Source organism: Hylobates moloch, unplaced genomic scaffold, assembly GCF_009828535.3.
Source record: "Hylobates moloch isolate HMO894 unplaced genomic scaffold, HMol_V3 SCAFFOLD_20, whole genome shotgun sequence".
Classification (NCBI taxonomy): domain Eukaryota; kingdom Metazoa; phylum Chordata; class Mammalia; order Primates; family Hylobatidae; genus Hylobates; species Hylobates moloch.
Genome location: NW_026652295.1, coordinates 4,662,589 through 4,686,138, shown reverse-complemented (window position 1 = coordinate 4,686,138; position 23,550 = coordinate 4,662,589). Strand labels below are relative to the sequence as shown.

The following is a 23,550-nucleotide window of genomic DNA, read 5'->3' as shown; positions in this document are numbered from 1 at the left end:
AAAGGCAGTGCCTTAGAGAAAACTCCTCCAAATCACTTCCCTTAAAAGTACTTGAGCTTCTCCGTATATACCTGTGTAACAAGCCTGCACGTTGTACACATGTACCCTAGAATTCAAAGCGTAATTTAAAAAAAAAGAAAAGCAACTGTTCACTTGTTCAAGTTTTATCATGAAATTGCCACAAACCAGTCACAGCATAGCTTCAAGCTGTACTCAGAATTCTAGTTCTCTTGCTGCTATTTCCATCACATCTGCATTGACTTCTTCCACTGAAGCCTTGAACCTCTCAAAGTCATCCATGAGGACTGGAATAAACAACTTCTGCCACACTCCAAACTCCAAAAAAAAAAAAAAAAAAAAGTACCCGTGCATCTCTCCCCATCTCATTATTAAAATTAGCCAGTCACAGGCAATTTACAAATTTTACCACCTTTTTGCCATTTTTCTGGACTGACCTAGTCAGTAATAATGGCTTCTACTCAGAGGCCAATTTATGGTGAAACTACTGAAGCTTCAGTGCCCTTCGACCTCTTTTCTGTGTATTTACATAGCCATGTTTTTGTAGAATTTGCAAAAGTAAGGTATTTTAACTGCATTCAGTTAAGGCCACTTGTATAAGGTGGTGTTGGAGTGGCCAGTGCATTTTGGGGATCCAGATGAGGGGCAGGTGAATTAGGGACAAATAAGGAGCAGATGAGTTTAATGGTGTAGGTAGAGGTGACTTGCAGTCACTTGTGTGTCTAGCTGAGGCATTGGTGGATGTTGGAATAGTGTCAGAATGGCTTCCGAGAGGCTTCTGTGGCCCCTTGTGCCCCCAACCAGTGGCAGGACAGGAAGGTATAAGGCCAGCCAGTCGCAGAAGAACGCCACCTCCAGATGTTCACTTCCATATTACCCACTCCCCTTAGTGTGGCGGAACCTAGAGCCCCCTGCCTACTGAACAGTTATGGGATGTCATTTCTGTGATTAGGTCTCTTGCCAATGCTCCCTCTTGCTGACATTCTGATGAATCCATCTGTTGTGTCTTAAGATGCTTTCTGGAGAGACTCACCTAGAGAGTCACATTTTATTTTATGGTGATCATGAAAAGGGGAATATATCAGATTTCTGTGCTTGTTGGCATAATCCTATACTATATATATAGGATTATGTATTATATAGACTATATATAAAGTATATATACTATGTACTATATATAATATAGTATATATAATCCTATATAGTATAGGATATATATATAGAATAGGAAAAATATATATATATCAACATAGATATATATTTTTAACAGTCTTGCTCTGTCACTCAGGCTGGGGCACAGTAGCACTATCTCAGCTCACTGTAACCTCCACTTCCCAGGTTCAAAAGATTCTTGTGCCACAGCCTCCCGAGTAGCTGGGATAGCAGACATTTGCCACCATGCCTGACTAAATTTTTTGTATTTTAAGTAGAGATGTTGGCTAGGCTGGTCTCGAACTCTGGCCTCATGTGATTGGCCTGCTGCCTGCCTCGGCCTCCAAAGTGCTGGGATTACAGGTGTGAGCCACCATGTCCGGCCCCTATACTATATTTTTTAATAACTGACATACAAAGGAAACTTCAAAAGGTCTTCCAAAATTTTCCTACAAAAATATAAAGGAAGATGTATTATAGAGACATGTCATGCAATTAATTTAAAAATTATGTTTAATACATTTTGTGATGTTTGTGATATATGTCAGTCTTTAAATATTATTTTGTTATTCTATATAAATACTTCTTACATCTAATTTTCACTGGAAATGCTGAGAACTTTTTCTAAAAGTTCTTCATCCCCTGCCCCTCCCTGATCACCTACAATTAGAAAAGCTTCAGGCTCCATAGAGTCTGGATCTGCTTCTATAAACAAACAAACAAAAACCTGGTCTTACCTTTGTTTAAAACTTTGACGTGTGCCGGTGCGGTGGCTATTTCTACCACATCTGCATTCTACCACACTGCAGAGGTTGCAGGGAGCCAAGATCGTGCCACTGAACTCCAGCCTGGGCAACCAGAGTGAAACTCGGTCTAAAAAAAAAAAAAAACTTTGATATGAGAAATGCAAATGAGAACCACAATGAGATAGCATCTCACACCAGTCAGAATGCCTATTATTAAAAAGCCAAAAAACAACAGATGCTGACGAGGTTGTGGAGAAAAATGTAGGCTTTTACACTGTTGGTGGGAGTGTAAATTAGTTTAACCATTGTGGAAGACAGTGTGGCGATTCCTCAAAGACCTAGAGACAGAAATACCATTCAACCCAGCAATCTCATTACTGGATATACACCCAAAGGAATATAAATCATTCTATTATAAAGACACATGCACACATATGCTCATTGCAACACTATTCACAACAGCAAAGACATGGAATCAACCTAAATGCCCATCAATGACAGACTGGATAAAGAAAATGTAGTACATATACACCATGGAATACTATGCAGCCATGAAAAAGAATGAGATCATGTCCTTTGCAGGGACATGGATGGAGCTGGAGGCTATTATTCTTAGTAAACTAACAGGAACAGAAAACCAAATACTGCATGTTCTCACTTATAGTTGGGAGGTAAGTGATGTGACCACATGGACACATGGTGGGGAAAAACACATGCTGGGGCCTGTCAGAAGGTGGGGGGTGGGAGGAGGGAGAGGATCAGGAAGACAGCTAATGAGCCGGGTGTGGTGCCTCACACATGTAATCCCAGCACTTTGGGAGGCCTAGGTGGGCAGATCACTTGAGGTCAGGAGTTCAAGACCAGCCTGGCCAACATGGTGAAACCCTGTCTCTACTAAAAACACACACAAAAAATTAGCTGGGCGTGGCGGTGCATGCCTGTAATCCCATCTACTGGGGAGGCTGAGGCAGGAGAATCGCATGAGCCTGGGATACAGAGGTTGCAATGGGCTGAGATCGTGCCACTGCACTCCAGCCTGGGTGACAGAGCGAAACTCTTGTCATACACACACACACACACACACACACACACACATATATATAAAATTTATCATGAATGCTGAGTTTTCTGGCATTCCCTTAAATTTGATGTCCAAGCCAAGTGCCTTGCTCACCTCACCAGAGTCCTAGCCCTGCTTGCTGAAGGTGATTGAAAAGAAACCTAAGATACATTTTCTTCCTAAGCAGCCAGCCCTTGGGTTAAAGTTTAATTTAGTGTGGCTTAAAAAAATTTTTAAATAGATATAATTGTATATTACTTTTATGCACAGACTATCATTGAAAGGTTATCCAAAAACTGGTAATAGAGTTCAATTTGAGGGAGGGAAAATGGAACAATAGGAAAGAAGTTTGTCTTAGATACTTACATTAGATTTTTTTTTTTTTTTGAGACAGAGTCTCGCCCTGCCACCCAGGCTGGAGTGCAATGGCATGATCTTGGTTCACTGCAACCTCTGTCTCCCGAGTTCAAGCGATTCTCCTGCCACAGCTTCCTGAGTAGCTGGGATTACAGCTAAGTATTGTTAGTAGAGATGGGGTTTCACCATGTTGGCCAGGCTGGTCTCTATCTCCTGACCTCGTGATCCGCCCACCTCAGCCTCTTAAAGTGCTTTTATTACAGGTGTGAGCCACCGCGCCCAGCTGAAAATGTATTTTTAAACCTTTTTTTTTTTTTGAGACAGGGTCTTGCTCTGTCACCCAGGCTGGAGCGCAATGGTGCGATCATGGCTCACTGCAGCCTTGAATTCCTGGGCTCAAGCAATGCTCCACCTCAGCCTCCCAAGTAGCTGACACTGCAGGCAGGCACCACCATGCCCAGCTAATTTCTTTTTCCTTTGGTATAGATGGTGTCTCGCTATGTTGACCAGGTTAGTTTTGAACTGTTGGCTTTCAGCAGTCCTCCCCTTTCAGCCTCTCAAAGTGCTGTGATTTCAGGTATAAGCCACTGCACCCAGCCTGTTTTTAAATTTTTAAGAGAAAATTTCTTAAGATAAATACATTTTTTCCTTATGCCAATACTTGTAATAATTACAATACTTATTACAAACAATCAATACTTGTTTATTATGGAAAAATTAGAAAACATAAGATGAAGTAGGAAATAAAAACATTAAACATTTATACTTTCACCATCTAGCAATAATACTGTTAGTAAACATCATGCTGTTTATCTTTTTCTGCCCGCCCATTTTCACTCCTGCACCCTCCATCACACTTCATATCATTACTGCCTTGGTTGGTTCTGACTTATTTCCAGATTTTATCTCCAACTATTCTGCTTGCAGAACAGGGACTGTGTCTAATTGGTCTTTGTAACTTTCCTAGAGTGTGGCTTCGGAGGCTTGGTCTGAACTAAAGACCTAGGAGACAGAACACCTGGGATGAAGCCTCAATGCCACCGTTTCTGCAAGTTATATGGCCGTTCTGAGCTGCAGTTTCCTCACCTGTAAAATGGGACAGTGTTGGAGCCTGCGTTGTGGTGTTGCTCCATTATGAACATTGAAACAGGAAAATTCATGCAAATTGCTAAGCCTAGCATGTGTTGGTGCACAGTAATTACTTGCTGTGATTACGTCTCAGCATGGTGCTTCCATTTACTAACTCAACTCATAGTTGTTGCATGCTGGCTGTGTGACATGCCGCTAGGTGCTAGGGACACAGCAGTAAATAAAACAGACACAAATCCTTGCCTTTGGGGAGTTCATATTCTATTGTCTGGGAAAGGGAGACAAACAATATACAAATAAATACATAAAATACATAGTATAGGCCAGGCGCGGTGGCTCACTCCTGTAATCCCAGCACTTTGGGAGGCTGAGGCAGGTGGATCATGAGGTCAGGAGATCGAGACCAGCCTGGCCATCATGGTGAAACCCTGCCTCCACAAAAATACAAAAAAATTATCCAGGCGTGGTGGCGCGTGCCTATAGTACCAGCTACTTGGGAGGCTGAGGCAGGGGAATTGCTTGAACCCAGGAGGTGGAGGTTGCAATGAACTGAAATCACGCCACTGCACTCCAGCCTAGCGACAGAGCGAGACTTCGTCAAAAAAATTTAAAAAACCAAACCATATATATATATATATATAATATATATATATAAAAAATATATAGTGTAGCTGATGACATATGTTTTTATGTTAAAAAAAGACTAGTTTTTTTATGTTAACATGTAGATGTTTATTACTCTTGTTTTTTAACAAATTAATATCTTTACAATATCTGAGTTGTAATTTCTAATAGAGTACGTATTAGTAGATATAACCCAAATAAGCTGATGGTCTTTGGGATCCTTAACAACTCTGAAGAGTGAAAAGAAATCCTTAGAACAAAATGTTTGAGATGCTGCCTTACTGCACTTGATCACGGAAGCTTTTCCATGTGGAACAGCTAAAGTACACAATGGGTTTTCAAAAAGTTCATGAAAAATGCATATTATTTAACAACTATGCATGGATTTCCTTTTTTTTTTTTTTTTTTTGCACCAAATAAACTTGTACTAACTTGTTGTAGCATGTCTGAACAGGATCTAGGTTGAGGCTCTAAGAAGGATAAAACATCAGTTTGAAAAGACTGCCTATCAGAGAAACATGAATCTTGCTAAAATTGAAGCAAGAAGAAACATGAAACTTATGGTGAAGTTTGGGTGGAAGAATGGTGACATCACTGATGCTTTACAAAAAGTTACCGGCACAATGCCCAAAGAAATCAGCAGTTTACAAATGGATAACTCATTTAAAAAATTTTTTTTTAAATACTTTAAGTTCTAGGGTGCATGTGCACAACGTGCAGGTTTGTTACATATGTATACATGCCGATAGACTAGTTTTTTCCCCAGACTCCCGTCCTCTACTTTCTGTCTGTTCCAGTGTCCCCTTTCCAATGGGATTAAGTCACGTGCACGGGGTCTGCAGCAGAGACAGCAGCGGTGGGCCCTGGGTATGCTGTTTGGAAGGGCTGCGGCGTGGAAGAGCCAAGCCCCAAGATCATGGGACATTTGAACTTATGACGTCGGAATACATCCACAGGTGTTTTGATGTGGGTTTTCTTCCGGACCATCACACAGTTGTACTCTTATGTTTGCGCTCACCCGTGATCAATAGTCACGGCACTGTGAAGTCAGGACAGTAAACAGTGGCCGATGGCTCTGTGTGGGGTGAGGGGCCGGCGTGCTGGCAGGAGGCGTTTGTGATCCCAGGTAAGTCCTGACTGTGTCAGACTGGCTGCTGCTGCAGGACCTTTCACCGTGTTTACCTTTGCTCTGCTCCCCAGCGGACGATGGCTGACGTCGCATTTCCAAACAGACTTCTACTTTGACCTCATGCAGTGTGACGGTGAATAGACAACAGAACTGTAAGGTAAATATCTGTTTGTAAATAAGGAAAAGCCCAACCACCCAGGTCAAAATGAACGAGCCCAAGCCTAAAATCAATCAGAGTGTGGGCAACAGGGTTGCCTTTTTAAAGGAAAAATAAAACTTAGAGCCTGTTTTCCATAAGCATGTGCTTTCCATAGCACATTTAGCACTGTGATAAATGTAGGGTGTTCTTGGGAGGAGATTTTAAGTATGTGAAAGTTAATTTATTCCTGCAATCTTCCCATATCCAAGCCTCAACAGATTAGTTCTCACAAAGTTTAGCTCGTCACACTATGTATGTAATCATTTTTTCATTATTATGATGGCTAAAATTCCTCAGCACAGATTGTTTGCTACAAACTGGCATGGGATTTGTTTTAATACTGCTTACTTTGTGTGTACCGTAATGCTTAAAAACGATTAAGATTTGTAACTTTTCCGTCTCCCAAATGTAAAGTTTTCCACAAAAACTACAAAAAAATCCATTAGTATCTCTACATGGTAGTCAGTCTTTATAAAAACAGTCGCCAAGCCTTGCCTCCTGGTGTTCACACCCCTCCCACAGCCCAACCAACAGGAGGCTGCAGAAGTGGTAATGCACAGCTTCCAAGGCTGAGTCACAAAAGACACTGAGCACTCCCCCAGCTCTCTTGGAGGAAGCTGGCCGCCATCTTGTGAGAACACTCAAGCAGCCCTTCAGAGCAACCAGCATCAATTTGCCAGCCATGTGGGTTAACCTTGGAAGCCGATATATGACTCCAATGGCTGTAGCCCTGGCTGACAGATTGACTGCAACCTCATGACAAACGGAGTCAGAACCACCCGAATAAAACATTCCCCAATTCCCTAACCCTCAGAAGCTGTACAATTGTAAATGTTTACTGTTGCTAAAGACATACTAAGTTTGAGGTAATCTGTTACACAGCAATAGATAACTAATGTATTCTGTGTACGTAAATATCTATAAATGCTTAGGAAGGATCTAGAAAGATGCACATGGGGAATGAACTTGGAAGAGGTGGAGTAGTAGCAAAGAAATTAATACTTTTGTCCGTGTCACTTTAATTTTTCCTCCAAGTGCATATATGTATGTTTCAGTGATATAATTAAAAATAAATTTAAGGGTTCACTGCAGTAGCAACCCTGGGTAATCCTTGGAGTGGGCCTGAGAGACAAGGACATGTGGATCTCAGTGGCCGGGACTCCTCCTCGGCTGAGGCTCTCCGCCTTGCGGGGCACTGGTCACTTTTGCATTTTAGGGTCTGGAGCGGCGACGCGAAAGCTCTTGCTGGCGGGGAACCGCCGTGGCCTGTCTGACTCCTGTCCGCAGCTGTGGCCGGATCTGGATTTCAGGAACCCGCCAAGTCGGGTGTCTAACTCCAGCTTAGACTTTGAGCATTATGTAGCCAATCGGAGATTGGCTGAGACCCTGGCGCAAATCGTATGGAGAAAACAAAATAGACCTCCACACCTATTGCTGCAGTGCAGTCCAGGTCCTGGAATCCTGACTCAGGCATTACTTGAAGTTGGTGCCAAAGTGGTTGCCCTTGAAAGTGACAAAACTTTTATTCCACAGTTGGAGTCCTTAGGAAAAAATCTGGATGGAAAACTACAAGTGACTCACTGTGACTTCTTTAAAATAGATCCTAGAAGTGGCGGAGTAATAAAACCACCCGCTATGGCTTCTCAAGGGCTCTTTCAGAATTTGGGAATAGAAGCAGTTCCTTGGACAGCAGGCAGCCCTTTAAAAGTAACTGGAATGTTCTCAAGTAGAGGTGAAAAAAGGGCCGCTTTGGAAACCTGCATATGACGTATTCCTGTACTTCTATATATAAATTTGGACGAATAGAACTAAATATGTTTATTGGTGAAAAAGAATTCCAGAAACTAACGACAGATCCCCGAAATCCAGACTTGTATCATATATGAAGTGTTATCTGGCAAGTAGCTTGTGAGATTAAAGTTCTGCACATGGAGCCTTGGTCATCATTTGATGTATACACCCAAAATGGGCGTCTGGAAAACCCAAAGTGTAGGGAATTATTAGAACTATTACAACAAAATCTGTATCTTATTCAAATGACTCCTCATGGAAATTTATTTACCGAGAACTTAACACCTATTAACTATAATATATTTTTTCACAAGTTAAAGCACTGTTTTGGGAGGCGCAGTGCCAGTCTAATAGACCACTTACATTCATTGACTCGACTTGATGGAATGGATATATTGATGCAAATAGGAAAAAAGGAAGAAGAGAAAATAACTAACATGTACCCTCACGACTTCAAAAAACTTTTTGAAACTATGGAGTGTTCCAAAGATTGTGCTTATAAATGGCTGTACGATGAAACCCTGGAAGATATATAGCAACTAGACTGTCATTTTTGGTGGAGCAGGTCATTTATTTGGAAACTATGACATGAAAACAAAATCTGAAATCTCACATCCCTTCAGCAGAAGATAACTGTTCTTCTTTCACACAGAACACGTAGATCATTTCTCCTGAAGTTGATATCGTTGGCATATTGGATGAAATAGTGGCTGCTATTTTATTCACAATTGAATAAAATGAAAACTTCAGTTAATTGTGGATTTGATCAGATTGAATTCGCTTTGTTTCAGATTCCTATTTAAATATTTCACTTTCACTATTGCTGATTTTTGCATTTTCTTGAGGAGCAAGAGTCTGTACATTATTAAGCTTAGAAAGTAAACAAAACTGATTTACTGATTTGTTTTGCATTTCAGTTTGTTGAAATGTATTGTCAAGTACTATACAATGAAATTGTTTAAATTTTCATATGGTTTAAACTTTTTTTAGATATTAAAATATTTTAAATAAAAATAAATAAATAAATTTAAAGCCAAAGCTTGGAAGCAACGAAGATGTCCTTCTGTAAGTGAATGCATAAATAAACTGTAGTATATCTAGACAATGGAATATTATTCAGCAGTAAAAAGAAACACACTGTCAAGCCACAAAAAGACATGGAGAACACTGAAGTGCATATGACTAAGTGAAAGAAGCCTGGAAAGGCTATATACTGTATGATTCTAACTACGACATTCTGGATAAGGCAAAACTTGCAGATAGGAAGAGCAGTGGTTGCCATGGATTAGGGTAGAGAGGGATGAGTAGGCAGAGCACAGAGGTTTTAGGGCAGTGAAACTATTCTGTATGTCACTGTAATGGTGGATACATAACATTATTGAAACCCGTAGGATGTGCAACACCAAGACTAAGCCTTAATGTAGACTATGGACTTTAGTTTAAAATAACATAACCAGCTAGAAGAGCACATTTGAATGTTCCCAACACAAAGAAACGATGAATGTTTTAGGTAATGGACATGCTTAATTTCCCGATTTGATCACTACACTTTGTATACGTGAATTGAAATATCACACTGTACCCCATAAATATGTACAATTGTGTTTCAACTAAAAATAATAATAAGGCTAGCCACGATGGTTCACCTCTGTAGTCCTAGCACTTTGGGAGGCTGAGGCGAGAGGATTGCCTTGAGGCCAAGAGTTCGAGACCGATCTGACCAATATAGTGAGACCCTTGTCTCTATAAAAATAATTTTTAAGCAAAAAGTTAATTTAAAAAATATATGATATGAAAGAAGGTATCAATGTCTCATCAGCTTATTCATTGTTAAAGACAAAATGAGTTGGTCCAAGGGTGTATGGGAAACTGTACCCCAATTCTGTAAACTAATAAACTTTGTCACCCAGGCTGGAGTGCAGTGGCGCGATCTCGGCTCACTGCAAGCTCCGCCTCCCGGGTTCACGCCATTCTCCTGCTTCAGCCTCTCCAAGTAGCTGGGACTACAGGCGCCCGCCACCACGCCTGGCTAATTTTTTGTATTTTTAGTAGAGATGGGGTTTCACCGTGGTCTCGATCGCCTGACCTCGTGATCCGCCCGCCTCGGCCTCCCAAAGTGCTGGGATTACAAGCGTGAGCCACCGCGCCCAGCCATTGATTATTTTTAAAATAAAATTTAAAAGATGACTAAAGACAAATAGACAAACATAGATATCACATCTCATTTGCCATTCAGGGCTTGCTGGAATAGGAACTTTTCCGAGCTAGGTGGGAAGGCTGATTCATTTGTCACCCTTATTTCTGCCCCCACCTTTTTTTTTCCAGCCAGCAGATGGGATAAAATTTCAAAAACCTTGACTTTGGAATAAAGAACATTCTAAAACCTGTGTTCCTTACAAGCGTGTATGTTAGGAACAGGCTCCCAGAAGCCAAACCAAGTGGAGAATGGGCTCCCAGGATGTGCTAAGAGGCTCTGGGGACCCAACAGATGTGGAAGAACTCAGCCGTGAACCTCGCTGCATGGCTTTAGGCCACAAGAGAGGCAGCTGCCACCAGAGCCACTGCCGCGTCCTGGCAAGTCAACTCCTTCACCCAGAGGCCTAGTGTGCCCAGTTCCTGGAACCAGCGCATGCCCACTTTCTGGGTCAGATTCCCAACGTGCTGGGGAGAGCAGAGAGATGAACAGGACTGCCCAGGGTCTGGGGAACGGGGGCAGCCTGAAGAGGGGCTGGGTGGGACCAGGCTGGGCAGTGATGAAGGCTGAGTCTGGTCCCGGGAGATGGCTCCCCAACTGTGGTCCACGGTGGCACCCACATGTGATCTGTCGGGGGAGGAAGCCACACGCGCCAGGAGCAGTGCCTCTCACTCACTGAACAGACATCACTCCAGGCCAAGCTCAGTGCTGGGGAGACCGAGGTGAACAAGCCTGGGTTCCAGGGATCGGGAGCTTCTTCCAGTGGGGTTCAGATTGTGTCAGAATAAGCAGCCACACAAGGGTGTAAGTAGCGTCCCATGGCGATCGATAACTGATGTGAAAAAACCAAAGCAAGGGAAGGGGACCAGGATAGGCCCGGGGGAGGGGCCCGGTGGGATGGGGGTCGGGAAAGGCTTGCGGGGCTGGAAATGGGCGGTTGGCTAACGTGCCTTCCAGGGACTCCAATCTCCCCAGAAGAGCACCAGGTCCTCCCTGAGGGCTACAGTGCCTCCGAATAGCCCCGGGTCAGCCAGGTCTTGGTGCACAGAATGCTTCATGGGGACCAAGGCTTTAGTGGGTGGATGAAGTGGCCTTCCCGTCTATGCCATTCTCAGTGCCTTCCTAAAAAAGAAAACTCAAAGTTTGCTGCCCAGCTTGCCCCATTCAAAAAAAAAAAAAATCCTGTTCAGGAAGACTTTGTATTGAGGGAAAAAAATGTCCACAGGTGACTCCTCTTGTGCGTGTTGAGAAGGAGGCGCAGAGATGGAAATGACTCACGGGAAGCTGCTTCGTGAACGAGCAGACCCAGTGGTTCGATGATGGATGCCCACACCACCCTCCACCACGGTCCACTTGACCACAGGACAGTCCTTCCAACGGCCCTTGCCAGTGTGACCTCCTCCTTCCCTTCCCCTCCTGGCTTGCAGCAGGCTTTGATTTGCTCCAAATCCAGTGGTTGCATTCATCAGAGATCACAGATTCTAAAGTGTGCAGCCTCTCCCATGAGGTTACAATTCCAGAAGTCACCTGACAGAGCCAGAAATGCATGGGCCACTTGCACAGAGAAATAAATTATGTCCTGAGAGTCGCCTGGATCCTGGGGAGGTGGAAAACTGTCCTCAAAGAGGATGTGTTTTCAGTAGAAGAGCCAGCTGGCAGCTCACCCACAGCTCTGAGCAAGGGGGGCTTCTAATCCTTCCTGCCATGCTGCCTCGTTGATACCATCCCTTTGGCCACACTTGTCTTGGGCCTTTATTAAAAGGGAAGGGTGAATTAAATAATGATATGGAAGAAAAATGCAGATAGGTCATTAAATTCAGGGGAAATTATATTATTAAGAAATGAAAATAAGGCCAGACAGGGTGGCTCTCAGCACTTTGGGAGGCTGAGGTGGGAGGATCACTTGATGCCAGGAGTTCGAGACCAGCCTGGGCAACACAGTGAGACCCTGTCTCTAAATATATATATATGTTAATATATATTATAAATAAATTAATATGTATTATTATTATTAACATATAAATATATAATTAATATATATTAATTACCTAAGGGTGTTTAACTTATAAATAAGTTAAAATCAGAAAAATAGAAGAAATGAAGGATTAAAAATTAAACACTAAGAAGTTAAAAGTAAAATAATCCCTCACCAAAAAAATACAATTAATTAAGTGTCTTTAATTAAGTGACCTGCATGGCCAGCCTCCTGTCTGAAGGACCTGAGAGTCTCTCCTGTGTCCCCTCTTGAGGCTGCACCTGACTGGCTGTCACCTAAAAGAACACAGGGACAGTATAGGATAAAGGTGGCATTCAAAATTGGTCGAGAAAATATGAATCATTTAATAAATACCACTGGTATAACTAGTTGGCTATGGGGTGGGAAGAATCTCTCTGAATTCTAGTTCTCAAAATAAATTCCAGATAAATTGAAAAGTATAACACAGCTGGGCATGGTGGCTCACGCCTGTAATCCTAGCACTTTGGGAGGCTGAGGCAGGTGGATCATCTGAGGTCAGGAGTTCAAGACCAGCCTGGGCAACACAGTGAAACCCCATCTCTATTAAAAGTACAAAAATTGGCCGGGTGCGGTGGCTCACGCCTGTAATCCCAGCACTTTGGGAGGCCGAGGAGGGCAGATCACGAGGTCAGGAGATCGAGACCATCCTGGCTAACACGGTGAAACCCCGTCTCTACTAAAAATACAAAAAAATGAGCCGGGCAAGGTGGCGGGCGCCTGTAGTCTCAGCTACGCGGGAGGCTGAGGCAGGAGAATGGCGTGAACCCCGGGGGGCGAAGCCTGCAGTGAGCCCAGATCGCCCCACTGCACTCCAGCCTGGGTGAAAGAGAGAGACTCCTTCTCAAAAAAAAAATACAAAAATTATCCAGGCATGATGGCACATGCCTGTAATCCCAGCTACTTGGGAGGCTGAGACACAAGAATAACTTGAACTCGAGAGGCAGAGGTGTGAACTGATTTTTGTGAGTTTTCTATGGGAGTCCTGTGGAGATCGTACCACTGCACTCCAGCCTGGGTGACAGAGTGAGACTTTGTCTCAAAAAAAAAAAAAAAAAAAAGTAATACAAAAATCAAAACCCAAGGGGACTATAAGAAAATGTAGGTGAGAAAAAAAAAAACTTCACTGGGCAAGACCTGACTTAAGCAAGAAACAAAACCAAAAGGCCTACATGAATGTACCTGCAAAGCATAAACAGTAATTTATCTGCTTAAAAATCCAACACTTCTTCATGGCAAAAATTATAACCAGCAAAGCCAAAAGATAATCAACACACAGAGATCAATATTCCCACCATCTTTGACAAAAGGCTCCCTCTTTGGTGGGCAATAAAATAATATCTATCAATGTTTTAAAAGAAACAGTTTGGACCTAAGAACTCTGCTTCTAGAACTTGATCCCACACTTTCGTGCGTACCTATGTATGTCACTGAAGCACTGTTAGTAACAGGAAAAGACCAGAAACAGTGTATATGCTCTATAAAGAGGGGACAGGTTCAATATATTATGGGACATCCACAATTTATGTCGGAGGGGCCAAAGGAAAACTTCCCCTTTGCCCTCTGAATGCTGGCTGAAAATCAACTGACAAAAGATAGATTAAAGCCAGGTGTCGTGTCTCATGCCTATAGTCCCAGCTACTCAAAAGACTGAGGCGGGAGGATCACTTGAGCCCAGGAGTTCAAGGCTGCAGTGAGCTATGCTTACACCACTCTACTCCAGCCTGGGCAACAGAGCAAGAGCCCTGTCTCTAAAAAAAAAAAAAAAAAAAAAAGGCAGATTAACAGGAGAAGAGTCATATAAATTCTCTTCTTTTTCAGCCAGCAGATGGGATAAAATGCAGATGAAATACAGATGGTATTTAACCACCTGTACCCCATTGCATGTGATTCTCCCACCATGCAATAGGGTACAGATGGTTAAATACCCTTCTTTTTAGGGAAAGGGAGATGAGGAAGTGTGGATGATGTCAGGGGGGTAGTAAAGGATTTTTAGGATGATTCAATGAACTTGAAGAGCATACAATGGCCTGGGGACAACGTCTGATGGGGCCGCAGAGCAGGCACGTCCAGGTGTGTTGACAGACCACAGTCCTCCTCCTGCGACATGAAGTCAGTTAACGGAAACTCAGGGAAGGGAGTCGAGTAGCTGTTCTTGTGTGGATATGAAACAATCCCCAAGATACAGAGGTAAGAAAAAATCAGAGCGGCCCAGAACTGTGTGAATGCCAAGCTTTTATTAGCGCAATAAAAGGGGAGGAGAGTGCTTGTTATGTACATAGAGGACTTCTCTTTTTTTTGAGACAGGGTGCCGCTCTGTTGCACAGGCTGGAATGCCGTGGCACCATCATAGCTCACTGCGGCCTTGAATTTCTGGCCTCAAGGGATCCTCCCACTTCAGCCTCCCGAGTAGCTAAGACTACATGTGTGTGCCACCACACCTGGTTAATTTTTTAATTTTCTGTACAGACTGGGTCTCTCAATATTGCCCATGCTAGTCTTGAACTCTTGGGCTCAAGGGATCCTCTGGCCTCGCCTCCCAAAGTGCTAGGATTACAGACATGAGCCACCACCCCTGGCCATATAGAGGACTTCTAAAAGGAAACACAAGAAGCCAGTAGCAGTGTTGCCTCTGGAGACAGAGATTAGGAGAACAGAGGTCTTGCTTGCTTTTCATTGTGTATGCTTTTCATCTCTTTCAATTTTCGTCATGTGCTTTTATTACTTTTTCAATTAAAAGCAGTTAATAATAAATCAGGGAAAACAAGTTGGAAGCAAGACATTTTTACCTTAAAGGAATATAAAGAAAATTAAACTAGAAAGAGAAAATGGAAAACAAAACAGCAAGCATTCAAGCAATATATATATATATGGTGTGGAGATACAGGGCTGTAAAACCGAATCAAGCATGGCTAAAACAGGAAACATAACAAGGGAATAAGGAAGGCAGAAGGCAAAACATAGCAGGGGGAGGCAGACAGAGCCAAGAGTCCTCTGAGGAGGAGATAGGTTGGACACTGGGTGCCTATGGGTTCCCCCCGAGGGATGCCTGAAGCTGAGTCACATGGAGCTGGCGGAGGCTCAGAGGCAGAAAAGGAGGACAGAGAGAATCCAGGCTGAAGCAGGGAACCACTGTGTGGCAGGTGCAGAAGCTCCCCCAGGTCAACTCTCTGTGGCCCTGTGGCTGTGGTTTGGAGAACGATGGCTGGCGTGGAAGTGGATGGTAAGTCCCAGACCTTAGAACATCTGTTCCCACGGACATGAGACAGCAGGCTTGGGGCAGGCTGTTGAGAGAGCAGGCAGCACTCAGGGAAGGCCAGCAGCTCTGAACAGACGTCTCCTGTCACACTGTGCAAGACTTGGTTTCATTAATGACCCCACGTGACAAAAAGAAGCAGTGGCTCCCATGGTTTCATGGAACTCAGGTCCTCTCCTCTCTCCAGTCACAGAGAGCCCTGTGTAGACTCTTCATAAGGTGGAACCCTAAGGAGACACTGGGTCTTGGGAAAATGGAATAAAGGAGATGTTGTTGTATTTGGAACCTAATGTGGAGGAATGGGCCATATAAATAACTGAATAGAGGCAGGGTGTGGTGGCTCATGTCTGTAATTCCAGCACTTTGGGAGGCCGAGGCAGGAGGATTACTTGAGGCTGGAATTTCGAGACCAGCCTGGGCAACATAAAGAGACCCCATCTCTACAAAAAATAAGAATTAGCTGGGCATGTGGTGGTGCACCCAGCTACTCAGGAGGCTGAGGTGGGAGGATTGCTTGAGCCCAGGAGTTCGAGGCTGCAGTGAGCTATGATTTCACCACTGCACTCAGCCTGGGTGACAGAGCAAGAGACCCTGTCTCTTTAAGAAAAAAAAAAAAAAAAGTGAGTGTTTCACCAGGAATGAGGGAAGTTTTTTTTTGTTTGTTTGTTTGTTTTTGGGTTTTTATTCTTTTTTTCTTTTTTTTTTTTTTGAGATGGAGGGTCGCTCTGTTGCCCAGGCTGGAGTGCTGTGGTGCGATCTCGGCTCACTACAACCTCCGCTTTCCAGGTTCGAGCAATTCTCCTGCCTCAGCCTCCTGAGTAGCTGGGACTACAGGCACCATCATGCCCGGCTAATTGTTTGAATTTTTAGTAGAGATGGAGTTTCACCATCTTGGCCAGGCTGGTCTCAAACTCCTGACCTCAAGCAATCTGCCTGCCTTGGCCTCCCAAAGTGCTGGGATTACAGGCGTGAGCCACCACACCCAGCCAGAATGAGGGAGGTTTAAACTCCAAAGCTAGAGTACCTTTGGGTCTTCCATCCTGGTCTCTTTTGTCCCAAAGTTGAGAGAAAGGGTGGGCAGGGAGAGAGGGAAGGAAGAAGATTGGGAAGGCCTTGAGCTCCCCCTTCAGGTCAAAGCCTGTGCAGGCTTTAGCAATGACAGCAGGCTAGGAGAGCAGATCTCGGTGTGTGGCTCGTGGGCCCCCAGGTCTCCCAGAGCCTTTGGGGAAAGGGGGGTTGGGTTGTGAGGTTGCAACTATTTTCATAACAATGCTCAGACATTATTTGCCTTTTTTACTTTGTGGACACTTGCACTCATACCGCAAAAGCAATGATGGATAAAACCATGCCCATATCACTTAAAAATATCCTAGATAAACCAATAAAAATAATTAATTTTATTAACTCTCAACTCTTGAGTACACGTCTTTTTAATATTCAGTGACAAAATAGGAAGTATTTTGTCCCTTCTACTATCAATGTATGACAGTTGCCTTGAGGAAAAGCTCTTGGATGACTGAGTTTTGAGTTGAACTGGCTGCTTTTATAGTGAAACACTATTTTTTACTTAAAAGAACAATGGATAAACTATAAATATTCAGACTTGGGCATCTGGTAGACATTTTCTTGAAAATAACCCATGTGAACCTCTGACTTCAATGAAGTACAGTGAAAACAACTGAAATAATGCATTGCTGAGGTTAAAATCTGAACTTTGAAGGAAAAATGATAATTTTGAAATACTTGTATGCACCATGAGCTTGACAGCTACCTGGTATTTAAAGACTTTTATGATGAGATCAGCATTGAAACAAATGTGATTGTTGCTATTGGATAAGAAAAGCTGCCAACATTTGGAAGACGTGCATTTTTCAGTGAACCATATTTTCCAAATGATCAATGCATAATGTTACACAACCATGCATAGGTACAAGATCCATGTCAAGTGCAAGATAAACCGACTGCAATGTGACATAGTGTGGACAGTTTGATGATAAGGTTTCAGATTCCACACTGCAACTACCTTAAAGAAATGACATCCAGTTTAGTCTTGGTGTCATATCAAAGAAGAATGCCTACAGTCTTCTGAAAAGGCCATTAAAGACACTCCTTCCTTTTCCAACTATGTATTTATCCGAGGCTGGATTTTCTTCATATCCTTCAAGCAGAACACATATCACAACTGGTTGAATGCAGAAGTAGATATGAGGATCTAACTGTTTTTTAAAAAGCCAATCATTAAAAAGATTTGCAAAAAAGCCAGGCAGGCATGGTGTCATGTGCCTGTAGTCTCAGCTACTCAAGAGACTAAGTGGGTGGGAGGATTGCTTGTGCTCAGGAGGCTAAGATGGTACTTGTTGAATAGCCACTGCATTCCAGCCTGGGCAACATAGCAAGACCCTGTCTCTAATAATAAAAGGAAAGAGAAAGAGAGAAAGTGAGAAAGAAAGAAAGAAGAAAGAAGAAAGAAAGAAAGAAAGAAAGGAAGAAAGAAAGGAAGAAAGAAAGAAAGAAAGAAAGAAAGGAAGAAAGAAAGAAAGAAAGAAAGAAAGAAAGAAGAAAGAAAGAAAGAGAAAGAAAGGAAGGAAGAAAGAAAGAAAAAAGAAAGAAAGAAAGAGAGGGAAGGAAGGAAGGGAGGGAGGGAGGGAGGAAGGAAGGAAGGAAGATCCAAAGACCAAAAACTTGAATAACCACTGGCCTGAGATTCTAGTAGGTCTATCTGGCAGGGTGCACGTGGTTTTTAACTGTTCCAAGGTTACGTTGATGGGTCCCTTTGGCCCTGTCTCTCAAGCCCCACTGAAGGGAAGCCACAAACTGACCCTCTGAGTAGATTCTGGCTGGGGACCAGAGCTCTCTTAGCTAAGGATTCTTTCTCCCGCTTAGAAACCATCTGTGGACCTGAGTGGTTTAGGGGTGGAGGGTGGAGTGAAGGTATATTCAGTCTGGAGATGCCAGTCAAGAATGTGAAACACTTTTAACTGAGCCAAGAGGATTCCAGGGTGGGGAGTACGAAGTGGGACAGATATTAGGTAGCATTTGAGCCTAATCTTGAGGAACATGTCCTATTTGGCCAGGCAATGTAATAATCATAGGTCTGAGATATTACTAGGCACAGTGACTTCATCAGGGTGAAACCATGTCCACTCTTCTCTTCTTTGACCTACTCTTACTCCCATTTTTACTTTTCTTTTGTAAACCAGAACGTATTTGAGACATATCTCAATCAATTTAGAGGTTTATTTTGCCAAGGTTAAAGACCATGGCCAGTGACACAGCCTCAGGAGGTCCTGAGAACATGTGCCCAAGGTGGCTGGGTTACAGCTTGGTTTTATACTTTTTAGGGAGACAGAAGTTACCAGAGAAATACATAAATTAATACATGTAAGGTATACGTTGGGTCGGCCCAGAAAGGCAGGACATCTCAAAGCAGGGGCTTCCAGGTCATAGGTGGATTCAAAGATTTCCTGACTGGCAATTGGTTGAAAGAGTTAAGCTGGAGCTTAAGCCAAGGTTCTTGTCATGTAGATGAAGCCTCCAAATAGCAGGTTTCAGAGAGAATAGGCAGTGAATGTCTCTTGTCTGACCCTAAAAGGTGTCAGACTCTCCAGAAAAGGCCTAATAAGGGAAGAAGATTCTCTATAGAATGCAAATTTCCCTCACAAGAGACAGGTTTTCAGGGTCATTTCAAAATATGTCAAGGAAATATATTTTGGGATAAAATACTGCCATTTCTTTCAGGGCCTGATATCTGTCATATGATTCCATACCAGAGTCAGGTTGGAATGTGATATGTTGTTGCTACAAAGAGTCTGTTTTTTCAGTCTTAAGGTCTCTGAGTCAATGTTAATGTTGGTCAGTCATGTCTAAACTCCAAAGGGAAGACAGTAGAAGGAGGCGAGTCAGACTCCCCCTTCCCATCATGGGCTGATGTAGTTTTTCAGGTATTTTTCTGGAATCCCTCTTGGCCAAGAGAGGGGTCCATTCAGTTGGTTGGGGGCACTTAGAGTTTTGTTTTTGTTTTACACTTCTCATAACCAAGCATGACTCCCTAGACTCCCAGGCCATGCTGTAGAATAACGCTGTTACCAGGAATTTGTCAGGAAATACTCTGCATGATTGGAGGCTGAGAGTAAAGGCTTAGGATTTGGTGCTGTTTGCACAGACCTCCCATGAAAAGACCATGCACACTGGAGCAGGACAGTTGCAATTGTGGCTTCCCTCTCTCCTGACTCTGGGATCTAGAGTAAATTACTCCAAGTCCTTAAGCCTCTGTTTGTTTCCACATCTGGAAACTGAACATAGTAACACCGACCTCTCAGAATTGTTGGGGCAATTAATCAGGAACATATGTGGAAGCACAGTGCCAGGGACAAGGCATTCATGTGATAAATAGTGATGTCTTTCCTTCCTTTCCCACCCCTTTTCTTCCTCCCTGCAGAGACACTCAAGCTGGGATTCTGGTCATGTCCAGGTGACTGCCATGAGGACAGAGCCATCTGGCATTAGTTCCTGGATGAAGGTAAGAGGCTAATTAAGCTAGAAAACATCGCGTACCCTGTAAATAGCCATCTTAATCATTTTCTGCTAGTGGCGAGTCAGCAAGAGCACAGGTGTTACTTTCAGAATTTGTAGAATAACCAGACTATCTTAAGTTCGATTAAAGTACATTCTGGGAGCCTGTTTACCTGTTTTGGGGCACATTGAGTTCTAGCTGTTTTTACTGTAATAGGCAGAAGGCACCCAATGAATGTATATATGCTTGATAGGTTACTTACCTTGGGACTTCATGAAGGCAACAAAGAGAGTCTTTGAAACTGGCTGAGATTCCTCCATACAGACCTATTACTTACAATTGTCTGTACAGTTAACTTGGAAACAATACAAAAATACTAGAAATAATTTCCCAGGGATTCTGGTTTTAATGTCCAATTTCTTTTCTTTTCTTTTTTTTTTTTTTTTCAAGAGACAGGATTTCATTCTGTCACCCAGGCTGGAGTGCAATGGCAGGATTATAGCTCACTGCAGCCTCAAACTTCTGGGGCTCAAGTGATCCTCCTGCCTCAGCCTCCCAAGTAGCTTGAACTACAGGTGCAGACCACCTCACCAGTTTTCTTTCTCTTTCCATCTCTCCCTCTTCTGCTCCCATGTTCCTCCCTCTGCTTCTCTATCCCTGTCTTCTCTCCTTGCTCCCCAGCCCCATATTCATGGCCCTGAGGTAGAGTCAGATACTTTAACCTATACCCAGCCATTTCCATTTTCTGGATTCTGTGCTCTGTGGAACTGTTAGTGGGCTGGAGTAGAGGAAAGGGTTTATCTTTCTCACTTTCTGGCAGGACAAGAACTTCCTGATTTAGAGTAAGAGCTGAACATAAAAACCCATTCTGGTGGAAACAGATCATCACGGCATTTCCTGTCTAAAATCATCTAAAAAAAATCCGCTATCCCCACTTTCTGCAGAGCTTCCAAGAGAATGACTGCTTAACCATTTCATATCCAAAACAACAAGTACTGCATAGCACCAAGGGAAGTAGAAATATCTTGGCTTTCTATTATACATAATCATAATATGTTTTTTAGTTTGCATGGCTCCATAATATAAGAGACATAGCTGGTCTTCACTAGTAATAACCAAAAGTGAGAGAAAGAAAAAGCATTATCCTTTAGAAAGAAGAATCAGTTAATGAGAGCAAGTTCAAAAATAAGTGTACATGCTCCTCCTCAAAAGTGAAGTGAGTAGGAATGAAGCATAGAGAGTGTAGGTAGAAAAAGGGGCTCCTTAGACAGCATAAGCTGCCTCTTCTTTAATTTTTTAAAAATTATTTTTCAAGATTGTAAATATGCATAACATAAAATTAACTATTACATAACCATTTTCAGTGTACAGTTCAGTGGCATTATGTACATTCACATTATTATGTAACTATCACCGCCATCCATCTCTACAAATTTTTTCATCTTTAAAACTACCTTCCTGAAGTTATACACTGGGCCAAACATGATGGCTTACACCTGCCTGTAATTGTAGCACTTTGGGAGGCCAAGGCAGGACGATCACTTGAGGCCAGGAGTTTGAGAACAGCCTGGGCAACATAGTGAGATTCTATCTCTACAAAAAAAAAAAAAAAAAAAAAAAAAAAGGCATACACTGTAGTTTGAATTTATACCAGCTTAACTTCAAGAGCATACAAATATTCTGCTTCTATGCAGCTCTGTTCCTACCCCCTTTCAGTTATTGATATCACAAAATGACATCTTTGTGCATTGTGTCACCTGAAATATAAACTAATAAGTTTTTAAACACATTACTCTCTTGAATCATGTAGAAAATAAAAAGTGGAAGTAACAAACCAAAGTTGCAATAATACTATTTTATTATTGTTTATATATTTACTTTTGCCAGAGATCTTTATTTTTCACATTGCTTTGAGTTACTGTTTAGTGCCCTTTCATTTCAACCTAAAGAACTCCCTTCTTGCAGGGCAGGTGCTACAGTTTGGATGTTTGACTCCTCCAAACCTCTTGTTGAAATTCAATCCCTGGTGTGGTGGTGCTGGGAAGTGAGGTTTAATGGGAAGTGTTTGGGTTATGGAGGCAGACACTTCATGAATAGATTAATACCCACACAGTCACAGGGAGGGTGAGTTCTCACTCTATTAGCTCCCATGAGATTTGGTTGTTAAAAAGAGCCTGGCATCTCCCTGCTACCTCTCTTGTTTCCTCTCTCACTGTGTGATCTCTGCACATGCCAGCTCCCCTTCACCTTCTGCCATGAGTGGAAGCAGCCTGATGCCTTCATTAGATGCCCAGTCTTGAACTTTTCCACACATGAGAATCCTAAGCCAAATAAACTTCTTTTTTCATTAAAAAAAATTACCTAGAAACAGGCATTCTTTATAGCAACACATAACAGACTAAGCAGGTTTAGTGGTAACAAACTCCCTCAGCTTTTGTTTATCTGGGAATGTCTTAATTTCTTCCTCATTTTTAAAGGATAGTTTTGCTGGATATAACATTCTTGGTCAACAGTTTTGTTTTGTTTGTTTTTTCCTCCTTCAGCACTCTGAATGTATCAACTCACTGCCTTCTGGCCTCTCCAAGGTTTCTGATGAGAAATCTGCTTACCTTACCAGGGATTCATTGTACAGGAGGAGTCACTTCTTTCTTGTTGCTTTCAAGATTCTTCCTTTGTCTTGACAATTTGCGTATAATGTGTCTTGGTGTGGGTCTTTTGAGATCATTGAGCTTCTTGAATTTATGTTCATGTTCATATTTATGTTTATGTCTTTATCATATTTTGGAAGTTTTGAACCACTATTTATTCAAATAATCTCTTTGCCCCTTTTTTTTGTCTTCTCCTTCTGGAACCTCAACAATGTATATGTTGGTTTACTTCATGATGTGCCAGAGGTTCCTAAGGCTCTGTTCACTTTTCTGTAATCTTTTTGGCCTTCAAGTCCTCAGAGACAAGAATTTCAATTGTTCTATCTTCATGTTCACTTATTCTTTCTTTTGCCTGCTCAAATCTGTGTTTGAGTCCTCTAGTGAAAATTTCATTTCAGTTATTGTACTTTTTAGCTCCTTTAGTTCCTTTTCATGTTTTCTGTCTCTTTATTGATATTTCCATTTTGTTCATACATTTTCTTGATTTTTGTCTACATCTTTAAGCTCTTTGAGCATCTTTAAGATAATTGTTTTAAACTCTTTGTTTAGTAAGTCTACCATCTAGTCTTTCTCACAGATGGCTTCCATTGATTTTTAAAAATCTGTTATAATTTTCAGTTTGTATGCTTTGTGATTTTTTGCTGAAAACTGGACATTTGAATCTTAATATGTAACTCTGTAACTCTCTGCCTTGATAGGGTGTCTGTCTGCCAAAGTTCAGCCTTAACTGTAAATTTAAGTTCTTCTCAGATCTGTTTTT

The 23,550-nt window shown here is 42.4% G+C and overlaps 1 pseudogene; it reads left to right on the top strand.

Moving 5' to 3' along the window:
• Positions 1-6,775: 6,775 nt before the first annotated feature.
• On the top strand, positions 6,776-8,721 carry LOC116460366 (dimethyladenosine transferase 2, mitochondrial-like; annotated as a pseudogene).
• The last annotated feature ends 14,829 nt before the right edge of the window (positions 8,722-23,550 follow it).